Source organism: Nothobranchius furzeri, chromosome 5, assembly GCF_043380555.1.
Source record: "Nothobranchius furzeri strain GRZ-AD chromosome 5, NfurGRZ-RIMD1, whole genome shotgun sequence".
In the NCBI taxonomy this organism is placed as follows: Eukaryota; Metazoa; Chordata; class Actinopteri; order Cyprinodontiformes; family Nothobranchiidae; genus Nothobranchius; species Nothobranchius furzeri.
The window spans coordinates 57221184-57235582 of record NC_091745.1 but is presented as its reverse complement, the minus strand read 5'-3'; the positions used below and the strand labels follow the sequence as shown (position 1 = coordinate 57235582).

The window sequence follows — 14399 nt, the reverse complement described above, 5'->3', positions numbered from 1 at the left end:
TCACGGTTGGCCCCCGCGCCCAAAGCGAGAATAATACTCCTAGACCAACGAGCCTCTTGTATATGTCTTCAAAATTCATGAAACTCAGGTATGACCTTTTCATCTGGTAGTACCTAATAGCAAATGTGGAGAGTCTTTCACTAACCTACTGGTCAAGTTAAAGTTCAGTGGGTTCAATATAATTGGGAGTTGGCTTAAAGAGAATGCTTTTCTTGGGTCTTTATCAAATGAATAATAGGCTGTGTGTGAATAAAACCCCACTTATCAGGTTGTTCTTTCACTTGATTGATGTGTTAATCATACTTGGCAAACAAACATCTCATCAATGATTGTATCTTGGGCTCGTCCGGGATGTGAACCCAGGACCTCTCGCACCCTGGGCGAGAATCATACTCCTAGACCAACGAGCCATGTTATTAACAATAAGTTCTTCAGGAAACTAAAAAATTCAAGCCAAAACTTCCACAGTTTATTATGTTGTCCTAAGATAAAAAAAGAGGCTATGTTTCATTTTGTATTGTTGATTTAGTTAGAATTTTTGACAACCAGCTAGTGACCTTGTTCTTTTCAATCAACATGGCAATCCTTTGAGGATCATTATCAAGATTTCCATGACATTGAGTGTATCTGTTATGCTCATGTATGTAACAAGAACATGAGGTCCTTACTCTTTGATTTTTAGTTCACAGTAGATTTAAAACACTAAAGGGTTGGTACATAAACAAGATTTGGTTGAGGGAAGAATTCATGTTTGAGTGAGGTTGTGTTGCAAATGATTGAGTTGCTTTATGGTTAAAAATAATTCTCCTCATTTTACCTTTATTATTTATATTAAGTGACTTTGAACAAGTACTTTTAAGCAATGAAAGCTGGGCTTGTCTGGGATTTGAACCCGGTATTTCTTGCACCCAAAGAGATAACCATACTCCTAGACCAACGAGCCTCTTGTTTTAGACTTCAAAAATAATGAAACTCAAGGATAACCTTTTCATCTGGTATTATCTACTAGCAAACGTGGAGATGTTTCACTAACCGACTGTTCATGTTAAAGATCTGTGGGTTCAATGTAATTGGGAGTCGGCTGAAAGAGAATGTTTTTCCTGGGTCTTTATCAAATTAATAATAGGCTGTGTGTGAAGGAAACCCCAACTTGTCAGTTTTTTTTCCACTTCATTTATGTGTTATTCATACTTGGCAAAAACACAACTCAACAATGAGTGTCTCTAGGGCTCGTCCGGGATTTGAACCCGGGACCTCTCGCACCCAAAGCGAGAATCATACTCCTAGACCAACGAGCCTCTTGTATATGTCTTCAAAATTCATGAAACTCAGGGATGACCTTTTCATCTGGTAGTACCTAATAGCAAATGTGGAGAGTCTTTCACTAACCTACTGGTCAAGTTAAAGTTCAGTGGGTTCAATATAATTGGGAGTTGGCTTAAAGAGAATGCTTTTCTTGGGTCTTTATCAAATGAATAATAGGCTGTGTGTGAATAAAACCCAAACTTATCAGGTTGTTCTTTCACTTGATTGATGTGTTAATCATACTTGGCAAACACACATCTCAACAATGATTGTATCTTGGGCTCGTCTGGGATTTGAACCCAGGATCTCTCGCACCCTGAGCAAGAATCATACTCCTAGACCAACGAGCCATGTTATTAACGATAAGTTCTTCAGGAAACTAAAAAATTCAAGCCAAAACTTCCACAGTTTATTACGTTGTCCTAAGATAAAAAAGAGGCTATGTTTCATTTTGTATTGTTGATTTAGTTAGAATTTTTGACAACCAGCTAGTGACCTTGTTCTTTTCAATCAACATGGCAATCCTTTGAGGATCATTATCAAGATTTCCATGACATTGAGCGTATATGTTATGCTCATGTATGTAACAAGAACATGAGGTCCTTACTCTTTGATTTTTAGTTCACAGTAGAATTAAAACACTAAAGGGTTGGTACATAAACAAGATTTGGTTGAGGGAAGAATTCATGTTTGAGTGAGGTTGTGTTGCAAACGATTGAGTTGCTTTATGTTTAAAAAGTATTCTCCTCATTTTACCTTTATTATTTATATTAAGTGACTTTAGAACAAGTACTTTTTAGCAATGAAAGGTGGGCTTGTCTGGGATTTGAACCCGGTATTTCTTGCACCCAAAGAGATAACCATACTCCTAGACCAACGGGCCTCTTGTTTTAGACTTCAAAAATAATGAAACTCAAGGATAACCTTTTCATCTGGTATTATCTACTAGCAAACGTGGAGATGTTTCACTAACCGACTGTTCATGTTAAAGATCTGTGGGTTCAATGTAATTGGGAGTCGGCTGAAAGAGAATGTTTTTCCTGGGTCTTTATGTAATTAATAATAGGCTGTGTGTGAAGGAAACCCCAACTTGTCAGGTTTTTTTTCCACTTCATTTATGTGTTATTCATACTTGGCAAAAACACAACTCAACAATGAGTGTCTCTAGGGCTCGTCCGGGATTTGAACCCGGGACCTCTCACACCCATAGCGAGAATCATACTCCTAGACCAACGAGCCTCTTGTATATGTCTTCAAAATTCATGAAACTCAGGGATCACCTTTTCATCTGGTAGTACCTAATAGCAAATGTGGAGAGTCTTTCACTAACCTACTGGTCAAGTTAAAGTTCAGTGGGTTCAATATAATTGGGAGTTGGCTTAAAGAGAATGTTTTCTTGGGTCTTTATCAAATGAATAATAGGGTGTGTGTGAAGAAAACCCCAAATTGTCAGGTTGTTCTTTCACTTGATTGATGTGTTAATCATACTTGGCAAACAGACATCTCAACAATGATTGTATCTTGGGCTCGTCCGGGATTTGAACCCGGGACCTCTCGCACCCAAAGCGAGAATCATACTCCTAGACCAACGAGCCTTGTTATTAACGATAAGTCCTTCAGGAAACTAAAAAATTCAAGCCAAAACTTCCACAGTTTATTATGTTGTCCTAAGATGAAAAAAGAGGCTATAATTCATTTTGTATTGTTGATTTAGTTAGAATTTTTGACAACCAGCTAGTGACCTTGTTCTTTTCAATCAACATGGCAATCCTTTGAGGATCATTATCAAGATTTCCATGACATTGAGTGTATATGTTATGCTCATGTATGTAACAAGAACATGAGGTCCTTACTCTTTGATTTTTAGTTCACAGTAGATTTAAAACACTAAAGGGTTGGTACATAAACAAGATTTGGTTGAGGGAAGAATTCATGTTTGAGTGAGGTTGTGTTGCAAATGATTGAGTTGCTTTATGGTTAAAAATAATTCTCCTCATTTTACCTTTATTATTTATATTAAGTGACTTTAGAACAAGTACTTTTTAGCAATGAAAGCTGGGCTTGTCTGGGATTTGAACCCGGTATTTCTTGCACCCAAAGAGATAACCATACTCCTAGACCAACGAGCCTCTTGTTTTAGACATCAAAAATAATGAAACTCAAGGATAACCTTTTCATCTGGTATTATCTACTAGCAAACATGGAGATGTTTCACTAACTGACTTTTCATGTTAAAGATCTGTGGGTTCAATGTAATTGGGAGTCGGCTGAAAGAGAATGTTTTTCCTGGGTCTTTATCAAATTAATAATAGGCTGTGTGTGAAGGAAACCCCAACTTGTCAGGTTTTTTTTCCACTTCATTTATGTGTTATTCATACTTGGCAAAAACACAACTCAACAATGAGTGTCTCTTAGGCTCGTCCTGGATTTGAACCCGGGACCTCTCGCAACCAAAGCGAGAATAAAACTCCTAGACCAACGAGCCTCTTGTATATGTCTTCAAAATTCATGAAACTCAGGGATGACCTTTTCATCTGGTAGTACCTAATAGCAAATGTGGAGAGTCTTTCACTAACCTACTGGTCAAGTTAAAGTTCAGTGGGTTCAATATAATTGGGAGTTGGCTTAAAGAGAATGCTTTTCTTGGGTCTTTATCAAATGAATAATAGGCTGTGTGTGAATAAATCCCAAACTTATCAGGTTGTTCTTTCACTTGATTGATGTGTTACTCATACTTGGCAAACTCACATCTCAACAATGATTGTATCTTGGGCTCGTCCGGGATTTGAACCCGGGACCTCTCGCACCCTAAGCGAGAATCATACTCCTAGACCAACGAGCCTTGTTATTAACAAGAAGTTCTTCAGGAAACTAAAAAAATCAAGCCAAAACTTCCACAGTTTATTATGTTGTCCTAACATAAAAAAAGAGGTTATGTTTCATTTTGTATTGTTGATTTAGTTAGAATTTTTGACAACCAGCTAGTGACCTTGTTCTTTTCAATCAACATGGCAATCCTTTGAGGATCATTATCAAGATTTCCATGACATTGAGTGTATATGTTATGCTCATGTATGTAACAAGAACATGAGGTACTTACTCTTTGATTTTTAGTTCACAGTAGATTTAAAACACTAAAGGGTTGGTACATAAACAAGATTTGGTTGAGGGAAGAATTCATGTTTGAGTGAGGTTGTGTTGCAAATGATTGAGTTGCTTTATGGTTAAAAATAATTCTCCTCATTTTACCATTATTATTTATATTAAGTTACTTAGAACAAGTACTTTTTAGCAATGAAAGCTGGGCTTGTCTGGGATTTGAACCCGGTATTTCTTGCACCCAAAGAGATAACCATACTCCTAGACCAACGAGCCTCTTGTATATGTCTTCAAAATTCATGAAACTCAGGGATGACCTTTTCATCTGGTAGTACCTAATAGCAAATGTGGAGAGTCTTTCACTAACCTACTGGTCAAGTTAAAGTTCAGTGGGTTCAATATAATTGGGAGTTGGCTTAAAGAGAATGCTTTTCTTGGGTCTTTATCAAATGAATAATAGGCTGTGTGTGAATAAAACCCCAACTTATCAGGTTGTTCTTTCACTTGATTGATGTGTTAATCATACTTGGCAAACAAACATCTCAACAATGATTGTATCTTGGGCTCGTCCGGGATTTGAACCCAGGATCTCTCGCACCCTGAGCAAGAATCATACTCCTAGACCAACGAGCCATGTTATTAACGATAAGTTCTTCAGGAAACTAAAAAATTCAAGCCAAAACTTCCACAGTTTATTATGTTGTCCTAAGATAAAAAAAAGAGGCTATGTTTCATTTTGGATTGTTGATTTAGTTAGTATTTTTGACAACCAGCTAGTGACCTTGTTCTTTTCAATCAACATGGCAATCCTTTGAGGATCATTGTCAAGATTTCCATGACATTGAGTGTATCTGTTATGCTCGTGTATGTAACAAGAACATTTTGTCCTTACTCTTTCATTTTTAGTACACAGTAGATTTAAAAAACCTAAAGAGTTGGCATAGAAACAAGATTTAGTTGAGGGAAAAAATTAATGTTTGAGTGAGGTTGTGTGTCAAATGATTGAGTTCCTCTTTGAATAGAAATCATTCTCCTCAATTGCCCTTTATTTATATTAAGTGACTTCAGAACAAGTACTTTCTAGCAATGAAGGCTGTGCTCGACTGGGATTTGAGCCCCGTATCTCTTGCACCCAAAGCGATAACCATGTTCCTAGACCAATGACCCTCTTGTATATGTCTTCAAAATTCATGAAACTCAAGGATGACCTTTTCATCTGGTATTACCAACTAGCAAACATGGAGATCTTTCACTAACCTACTGTTCAAGTTAAAGTTCAGTGGGTTCAATATAATTGGGAGTTGGCTTAAAGAGAATGTTTTTCTTTGGTCTTTATCAAATGAATAATAGCCTGTGTGTGAATAACACCTCAACTTGTCAGGTTGTTCTTTCACTTGATAAATATGTTATTCATACTTGGCAAACACACACCTCAACAATGATTGTATCTTGGGCTCGTCCGGGATTTGAACCTGGGACCTCTCGCACCCTAGGCGAGAATCATACTCCTAGACCAACGAGCCACGTTATTATTGATAAGTTCTTCAGGAAACTAAAAAATTCAAGCCAAAACTTCCACAGTTTATTATGTTGTCCTAAGATAAAAAAGAGACTATGTTTCAGTTTGTATTGTTGATTTAGTTAGAATTTTTGACAACCAGCTAGTGACCTTGTTCTTTTCAATCAACATGGCAATCCTTTGAGGATCATTATCAAGATTTCCATGACATTGAGTGTATATGTTATGCTCATGTATGTAACAAGAACATGAGGTCCTTACTCTTTGATTTTTAGTTCACAGTAGATTTAAAACACTAAAGGGTTGGTACATAAACAAGATTTGGTTGAGGGAAGAATTCATGTTTGAGTGAGGTTGTGTTGCAAATGATTGAGTTGCTTTATGGTTAAAAATAATTCTCCTCATTTTACCTTTATTATTTATATTAAGTGACTTTAGAACAAGTACTTTTTAGCAATGAAAGCTGGGCTTGTCTGGGATTTGAACCCAGTACTTCTTGCACCCAAAGAGATAACCATACTCCTAGACCAACGAGCCTCTTGTTTTAGACTTCAAAAATAATGAAACTCAAGGATAACCTTTTCATCTGGTATTATCTACTAGCAAACATGGAGATGTTTCACTAACTGACTGTTCATGTTAAAGATCTGTGGGTTCAATGTAATTGGGAGTCGGCTGAAAGAGAATGTTTTTCCTGGGTCTTTATCAAATTAATAATAGGCTGTGTGTGAAGGAAACCCCAACTTGTCAGGTTTTTTTTCCACTTCATTTATGTGTTATTCATACTTGGAAAACACAACTCAACAATGAGTGTCTCTTAGACTCGTCCTGGATTTGAAACCGGGTCCTCTCGCACCCAAAGTGAGAATAATACTCCTAGACCAATGAGCCTCTTGTATATGTCTTCAAAATTCATGAAACTCAGGTATGACCTTTTCATCTGGTAGTACCTAATAGCAAATGTGGAGAGTCTTTCACTAACCTACTGGTCAAGTTAAAGTTCAGTGGGTTCAATATAATTGGGAGTTGGCTTAAAGAGAATGCTTTTCTTGGGTCTTTATCAAATGAATAATAGGCTGTGTGTGAATAAAACCCCAACTTATCAGGTTGTTCTTTCACTTGATTGATGTGTTAATCATACTTGGCAAACAAACATCTCATCAATGATTGTATCTTGGGCTCGTCCGGGATGTGAACCCAGGACCTCTCGCACCCTGAGCGAGAATCATACTCCTAGACCAACGAGCCATGTTATTAACAATAAGTTCTTCAGGAAACTAAAAAATTCAAGCCAAAACTTCCACAGTTTATTATGTTGTCCTAAGATAAAAAAAGAGGCTATGTTTCATTTTGTATTGTTGATTTAGTTAGAATTTTTGACAACCAGCTAGTGACCTTGTTCTTTTCAATCAACATGGCAATCCTTTGAGGATCATTATCAAGATTTCCATGACATTGAGTGTATCTGTTATGCTCATGTATGTAACAAGAACATGAGGTCCTTACTCTTTGATTTTTAGTTCACAGTAGATTTAAAACACTAAAGGGTTGGTACATAAACAAGATTTGGTTGAGGGAAGAATTCATGTTTGAGTGAGGTTGTGTTGCAAATGATTGAGTTGCTTTATGGTTAAAAATAATTCTCCTCATTTTACCTTTATTATTTATATTAAGTGACTTTGAACAAGTACTTTTTAGCAATGAAAGCTGGGCTTGTCTGGGATTTGAACCCGGTATTTCTTGCACCCAAAGAGATAACCATACTCCTAGACCAACGAGCCTCTTGTTTTAGACTTCAAAAATAATGAAACTCAAGGATAACCTTTTCATCTGGTATTATCTACTAGCAAACGTGGAGATGTTTCACTAACCGACTGTTCATGTTAAAGATCTGTGGGTTCAATGTAATTGGGAGTCGGCTGAAAGAGAATGTTTTTCCTGGGTCTTTATCAAATTAATAATAGGCTGTGTGTGAAGGAAACCCCAACTTGTCAGTTTTTTTTCCACTTCATTTATGTGTTATTCATACTTGGCAAAAACACAACTCAACAATGAGTGTCTCTAGGGCTCGTCCGGGATTTGAACCCGGGACCTCTCGCACCCAAAGCGAGAATCATACTCCTAGACCAACGAGCCTCTTGTATATGTCTTCAAAATTCATGAAACTCAGGGATGACCTTTTCATCTGGTAGTACCTAATAGCAAATGTGGAGAGTCTTTCACTAACCTACTGGTCAAGTTAAAGTTCAGTGGGTTCAATATAATTGGGAGTTGGCTTAAAGAGAATGCTTTTCTTGGGTCTTTATCAAATGAATAATAGGCTGTGTGTGAATAAAACCCAAACTTATCAGGTTGTTCTTTCACTTGATTGATGTGTTAATCATACTTGGCAAACACACATCTCAACAATGATTGTATCTTGGGCTCGTCTGGGATTTGAACCCAGGATCTCTCGCACCCTGAGCAAGAATCATACTCCTAGACCAACGAGCCATGTTATTAACGATAAGTTCTTCAGGAAACTAAAAAATTCAAGCCAAAACTTCCACAGTTTATTACGTTGTCCTAAGATAAAAAAGAGGCTATGTTTCATTTTGTATTGTTGATTTAGTTAGAATTTTTGACAACCAGCTAGTGACCTTGTTCTTTTCAATCAACATGGCAATCCTTTGAGGATCATTATCAAGATTTCCATGACATTGAGCGTATATGTTATGCTCATGTATGTAACAAGAACATGAGGTCCTTACTCTTTGATTTTTAGTTCACAGTAGAATTAAAACACTAAAGGGTTGGTACATAAACAAGATTTGGTTGAGGGAAGAATTCATGTTTGAGTGAGGTTGTGTTGCAAATGATTGAGTTGCTTTATGGTTAAAAATAATTCTCCTCATTTTACCTTTATTATTTATATTAAGTGACTTTAGAACAAGTACTTTTTAGCAATGAAAGGTGGGCTTGTCTGGGATTTGAACCCGGTATTTCTTGCACCCAAAGAGATAACCATACTCCTAGACCAACGGGCCTCTTGTTTTAGACTTCAAAAATAATGAAACTCAAGGATAACCTTTTCATCTGGTATTATCTACTAGCAAACGTGGAGATGTTTCACTAACCGACTGTTCATGTTAAAGATCTGTGGGTTCAATGTAATTGGGAGTCGGCTGAAAGAGAATGTTTTTCCTGGGTCTTTATGTAATTAATAATAGGCTGTGTGTGAAGGAAACCCCAACTTGTCAGGTTTTTTTTCCACTTCATTTATGTGTTATTCATACTTGGCAAAAACACAACTCAACAATGAGTGTCTCTAGGGCTCGTCCGGGATTTGAACCCGGGACCTCTCACACCCAAAGCGAGAATCATACTCCTAGACCAACGAGCCTCTTGTATATGTCTTCAAAATTCATGAAACTCAGGGATGACCTTTTCATCTGGTAGTACCTAATAGCAAATGTGGAGAGTCTTTCACTAACCTACTGGTCAAGTTAAAGTTCAGTGGGTTCAATATAATTGGGAGTTGGCTTAAAGAGAATGTTTTCTTGGGTCTTTATCAAATGAATAATAGGGTGTGTGTGAAGAAAACCCCAAATTGTCAGGTTGTTCTTTCACTTGATTGATGTGTTAATCATACTTGGCAAACACACATCTCAACAATGATTGTATCTTGGGCTCGTCCGGGATTTGAACCCGGGACCTCTCGCAACCTAAGCGAGAATCATACTCCTAGACCAACGAGCCTTGTTATTAACGATAAGTTCTTCAGGAAACTAAAAAATTCAAGCCAAAACTTCCACAGTTTATTATGTTGTCCTAAGATGAAAAAAGAGGCTATAATTCATTTTGTATTGTTGATTTAGTTAGAATTTTTGACAACCAGCTAGTGACCTTGTTCTTTTCAATCAACATGGCAATCCTTTGAGGATCATTATCAAGATTTCCATGACATTGAGCGTATATGTTATGCTCATGTATGTAACAAGAACATGAGGTCCTTACTCTTTGATTTTTAGTTCACAGTAGAATTAAAACACTAAAGGGTTGGTACATAAACAAGATTTGGTTGAGGGAAGAATTCATGTTTGAGTGAGGTTGTGTTGCAAATGATTGAGTTGCTTTATGGTTAAAAATAATTCTCCTCATTTTACCTTTATTATTTATATTAAGTGACTTTAGAACAAGTACTTTTTAGCAATGAAAGGTGGGCTTGTCTGGGATTTGAACCCGGTATTTCTTGCACCCAAAGAGATAACCATACTCCTAGACCAACGGGCCTCTTGTTTTAGACTTCAAAAATAATGAAACTCAAGGATAACCTTTTCATCTGGTATTATCTACTAGCAAACGTGGAGATGTTTCACTAACCGACTGTTCATGTTAAAGATCTGTGGGTTCAATGTAATTGGGAGTCGGCTGAAAGAGAATGTTTTTCCTGGGTCTTTATGTAATTAATAATAGGCTGTGTGTGAAGGAAACCCCAACTTGTCAGGTTTTTTTTCCACTTCATTTATGTGTTATTCATACTTGGCAAAAACACAACTCAACAATGAGTGTCTCTAGGGCTCGTCCGGGATTTGAACCCGGGACCTCTCACACCCAAAGCGAGAATCATACTCCTAGACCAACGAGCCTCTTGTATATGTCTTCAAAATTCATGAATCTCAGGGATGACCTTTTCATCTGGTAGTACCTAATAGCAAATGTGGAGAGTCTTTCACTAACCTACTGGTCAAGTTAAAGTTCAGTGGGTTCAATATAATTGGGAGTTGGCTTAAAGAGAATGTTTTCTTGGGTCTTTATCAAATGAATAATAGGGTGTGTGTGAAGAAAACCCCAAATTGTCAGGTTGTTCTTTCACTTGATTGATGTGTTAATCATACTTGGCAAATACGCATCTCAACAATGATTGTATCTTGGGCTCGTCCGGGATTTGAACCCGGGACCTCTCGCAACCTAAGCGAGAATCATACTCCTAGACCAACGAGCCTTGTTATTAACGATAAGTTCTTCAGGAAACTAAAAAATTCAAGCCAAAACTTCCACAGTTTATTATGTTGTCCTAAGATGAAAAAAGAGGCTATAATTCATTTTGTATTGTTGATTTAGTTAGAATTTTTGACAACCAGCTAGTGACCTTGTTCTTTTCAATCAACATGGCAATCCTTTGAGGATCATTATCAAGATTTCCATGACATTGAGTGTATATGTTATGCTCATGTATGTAACAAGAACATGAGGTCCTTACTCTTTGATTTTTAGTTCACAGTAGATTTAAAACACTAAAGGGTTGGTACATAAACAAAATTTGGTTGAGGGAAGAATTCATGTTTGAGTGAGGTTGTGTTGCAAATGATTGAGTTGCTTTATGGTTAAAAATAATTCTCCTCATTTTACCTTTATTTTTTATATTAAGTGACTTTAGAACAAGTACTTTTTAGCAATGAAAGCTGGGCTTGTCTGGGATTTGAACCCGGTATTTCTTGCACCCAAAGAGATAACCATACTCCTAGACCAACGAGCCTCTTGTTTTAGACCTCAAAAATAATGAAACTCAAGGATAACCTTTTCATCTGGTATTATCTACTAGCAAACATGGAGATGTTTCACTAACTGACTGTTCATGTTAAAGATCTGTGGGTTCAATGTAATTGGGAGTCGGCTGAAAGAGAATGTTTTTCCTGGGTCTTTATCAAATTAATAATAGGCTGTGTGTGAAGGAAACCCCAACTTGTCAGGTTTTTTTTCCACTTCATTTATGTGTTATTCATACTTGGCAAAAACACAACTCAACAATGAGTGTCTCTTAGGCTCGTCCTGGATTTGAACCCGGGACCTCTCGCAACCAAAGCGAGAATAATACTCCTAGACCAACGAGCCTCTTGTATATGTCTTCAAAATTCATGAAACTCAGGGATGACCTTTTCATCTGGTAGTACCTAATAGCAAATGTGGAGAGTCTTTCACTAACCTACTGGTCAAGTTAAAGTTCAGTGGGTTCAATATAATTGGGAGTTGGCTTAAAGAGAATGCTTTTCTTGGGTCTTTATCAAATGAATAATAGGCTGTGTGTGAATAAATCCCAAACTTATCAGGTTGTTCTTTCACTTGATTGATGTGTTACTCATACTTGGCAAACTCACATCTCAACAATGATTGTATCTTGGGCTCGTCCGGGATTTGAACCCGGGACCTCTCGCACCCTAAGCGAGAATCATACTCCTAGACCAACGAGCCTTGTTATTAACAAGAAGTTCTTCAGGAAACTAAAAAAATCAAGCCAAAACTTCCACAGTTTATTATGTTGTCCTAACATAAAAAAAGAGGTTATGTTTCATTTTGTATTGTTGATTTAGTTAGAATTTTTGACAACCAGCTAGTGACCTTGTTCTTTTCAATCAACATGGCAATCCTTTGAGGATCATTATCAAGATTTCCATGACATTGAGTGTATATGTTATGCTCATGTATGTAACAAGAACATGAGGTACTTACTCTTTGATTTTTAGTTCACAGTAGATTTAAAACACTAAAGGGTTGGTACATAAACAAGATTTGGTTGAGGGAAGAATTCATGTTTGAGTGAGGTTGTGTTGCAAATGATTGAGTTGCTTTATGGTTAAAAATAATTCTCCTCATTTTACCATTATTATTTATATTAAGTGACTTTGAACAAGTACTTTTTAGCAATGAAAGCTGGGCTTGTCTGGGATTTGAACCCGGTATTTCTTGCACCCAAAGAGATAACCATACTCCTAGACCAACGAGCCTCTTGTATATGACTTCAAAATTCATGAAACTCAGGGATGACCTTTTCATCTGGTAGTACCTAATAGCAAATGTGGAGAGTCTTTCACTAACCTACTGGTCAAGTTAAAGTTCAGTGGGTTCAATATAATTGGGAGTTGGCTTAAAGAGAATGCTTTTCTTGTGTCTTTATCAAATGAATAATAGGCTGTGTGTGAATAAAACCCCAACTTATCAGGTTGTTCTTTCACTTGATTGATGTGTTAATCATACTTGGCAAACAAACATCTCAACAATGATTGTATCTTGGGCTCGTCCGGGATTTGAACCCAGGATCTCTCGCACCCTGAGCAAGAATCATACTCCTAGACCAACGAGCCATGTTATTAACGATAAGTTCTTCAGGAAACTAAAAAATTCAAGCCAAAACTTCCACAGTTTATTATGTTGTCCTAAGATAAAAAAAAGAGGCTATGTTTCATTTTGGATTGTTGATTTAGTTAGTATTTTTGACAACCAGCTAGTGACCTTGCTCTTTTCAATCAACATGGCAATCCTTTGAGGATCATTGTCAAGATTTCCATGACATTGAGTGTATCTGTTATGCTCGTGTATGTAACAAGAACATTTTGTCCTTACTCTTTCATTTTTAGTACACAGTAGATTTAAAAAACCTAAAGAGTTGGCATAGAAACAAGATTTAGTTGAGGGAAAAAATTAATGTTTGAGTGAGGTTGTGTGTCAAATGATTGAGTTCCTCTTTGAATAGAAATCATTCTCCTCAATTGCCCTTTATTTATATTAAGTGACTTCAGAACAAGTACTTTCTAGCAATGAAGGCTGTGCTCGACTGGGATTTGAGCCCCGTATCTCTTGCACCCAAAGCGATAACCATGTTCCTAGACCAATGACCCTCTTGTATATGTCTTCAAAATTCATGAAACTCAAGGATGACCTTTTCATCTGGTATTACCAACTAGCAAACATGGAGATCTTTCACTAACCTACTGTTCAAGTTAAAGTTCAGTGGGTTCAATATAATTGGGAGTTGGCTTAAAGAGAATGTTTTTCTTTGGTCTTTATCAAATGAATAATAGCCTGTGTGTGAATAACACCTCAACTTGTCAGGTTGTTCTTTCACTTGATTGATATGTTATTCATACTTGGCAAACACACACCTCAACAATGATTGTATCTTGGGCTCGTCCGGGATTTGAACCCGGGACCTCTCGCACCCTAAGTGAGAATCATACTCCTAGACCAACGAGCCACGTTATTATTGATAAGTTCTTCAGGAAACTAAAAAATTCAAGCCAAAACTTCCACAGTTTATTATGTTGTCCTAAGATAAAAAAGAGGCTATGTTTCAGTTTGTATTGTTGATTTAGTTAGAATTTTTGACAACCAGCTAGTGACCTTGTTCTTTTCAATCAACATGGCAATCCTTTGAGGATCATTATCAAGATTTCCATGACATTGAGTGTATATGTTATGCTCATGTATGTAACAAGAACATGAGGTCCTTACTCTTTGATTTTTAGTTCACAGTAGATTTAAAACACTAAAGGGTTGGTACATAAACAAGATTTGGTTGAGGGAAGAATTCATGTTTGAGTGAGGTTGTGTTGCAAATGATTGAGTTGCTTTATGGTTAAAAATAATTCTCCTCATTTTACCTTTATTATTTATATTAAGTGACTTTAGAACAAGTACTTTTTAGCAATGAAAGCTGGGC

The 14399-nt window shown here is 36.8% G+C and overlaps 11 non-coding genes across 11 annotated transcripts; all 11 read right to left on the bottom strand.

Annotated features, from left to right (window-relative positions):
• Nucleotides 1–1226: 1226 nt before the first annotated feature.
• Nucleotides 1227–1298, bottom strand: trnap-ugg (transfer RNA proline (anticodon UGG)). The gene has a single exon. It is a non-coding gene; the product is annotated as a tRNA-Pro (tRNA).
• Nucleotides 1299–2828: 1530 nt separating this feature from the next.
• trnap-ugg (transfer RNA proline (anticodon UGG)) lies at nt 2829–2900 on the bottom strand. Its single transcript has one exon. It is a non-coding gene; the product is annotated as a tRNA-Pro (tRNA).
• Nucleotides 2901–4075: 1175 nt separating this feature from the next.
• On the bottom strand, nt 4076–4147 carry trnap-agg (transfer RNA proline (anticodon AGG)). Its single transcript has one exon. It is a non-coding gene; the product is annotated as a tRNA-Pro (tRNA).
• Nucleotides 4148–5855: 1708 nt separating this feature from the next.
• trnap-agg (transfer RNA proline (anticodon AGG)) lies at nt 5856–5927 on the bottom strand. Its single transcript has one exon. It is a non-coding gene; the product is annotated as a tRNA-Pro (tRNA).
• Nucleotides 5928–7987: 2060 nt separating this feature from the next.
• Nucleotides 7988–8059, bottom strand: trnap-ugg (transfer RNA proline (anticodon UGG)). The gene has a single exon. It is a non-coding gene; the product is annotated as a tRNA-Pro (tRNA).
• A 1174-nt stretch (nt 8060–9233) lies between these two features.
• trnap-ugg (transfer RNA proline (anticodon UGG)) lies at nt 9234–9305 on the bottom strand. The gene has a single exon. It is a non-coding gene; the product is annotated as a tRNA-Pro (tRNA).
• Nucleotides 9306–9589: 284 nt separating this feature from the next.
• On the bottom strand, nt 9590–9661 carry trnap-agg (transfer RNA proline (anticodon AGG)). The gene has a single exon. It is a non-coding gene; the product is annotated as a tRNA-Pro (tRNA).
• An 818-nt stretch (nt 9662–10479) lies between these two features.
• On the bottom strand, nt 10480–10551 carry trnap-ugg (transfer RNA proline (anticodon UGG)). The gene has a single exon. It is a non-coding gene; the product is annotated as a tRNA-Pro (tRNA).
• A 284-nt stretch (nt 10552–10835) lies between these two features.
• Nucleotides 10836–10907, bottom strand: trnap-agg (transfer RNA proline (anticodon AGG)). Its single transcript has one exon. It is a non-coding gene; the product is annotated as a tRNA-Pro (tRNA).
• Nucleotides 10908–12082: 1175 nt separating this feature from the next.
• Nucleotides 12083–12154, bottom strand: trnap-agg (transfer RNA proline (anticodon AGG)). The gene has a single exon. It is a non-coding gene; the product is annotated as a tRNA-Pro (tRNA).
• Nucleotides 12155–13862: 1708 nt separating this feature from the next.
• On the bottom strand, nt 13863–13934 carry trnap-agg (transfer RNA proline (anticodon AGG)). The gene has a single exon. It is a non-coding gene; the product is annotated as a tRNA-Pro (tRNA).
• Between the last annotated feature and the right edge of the window lie 465 nt (nt 13935–14399).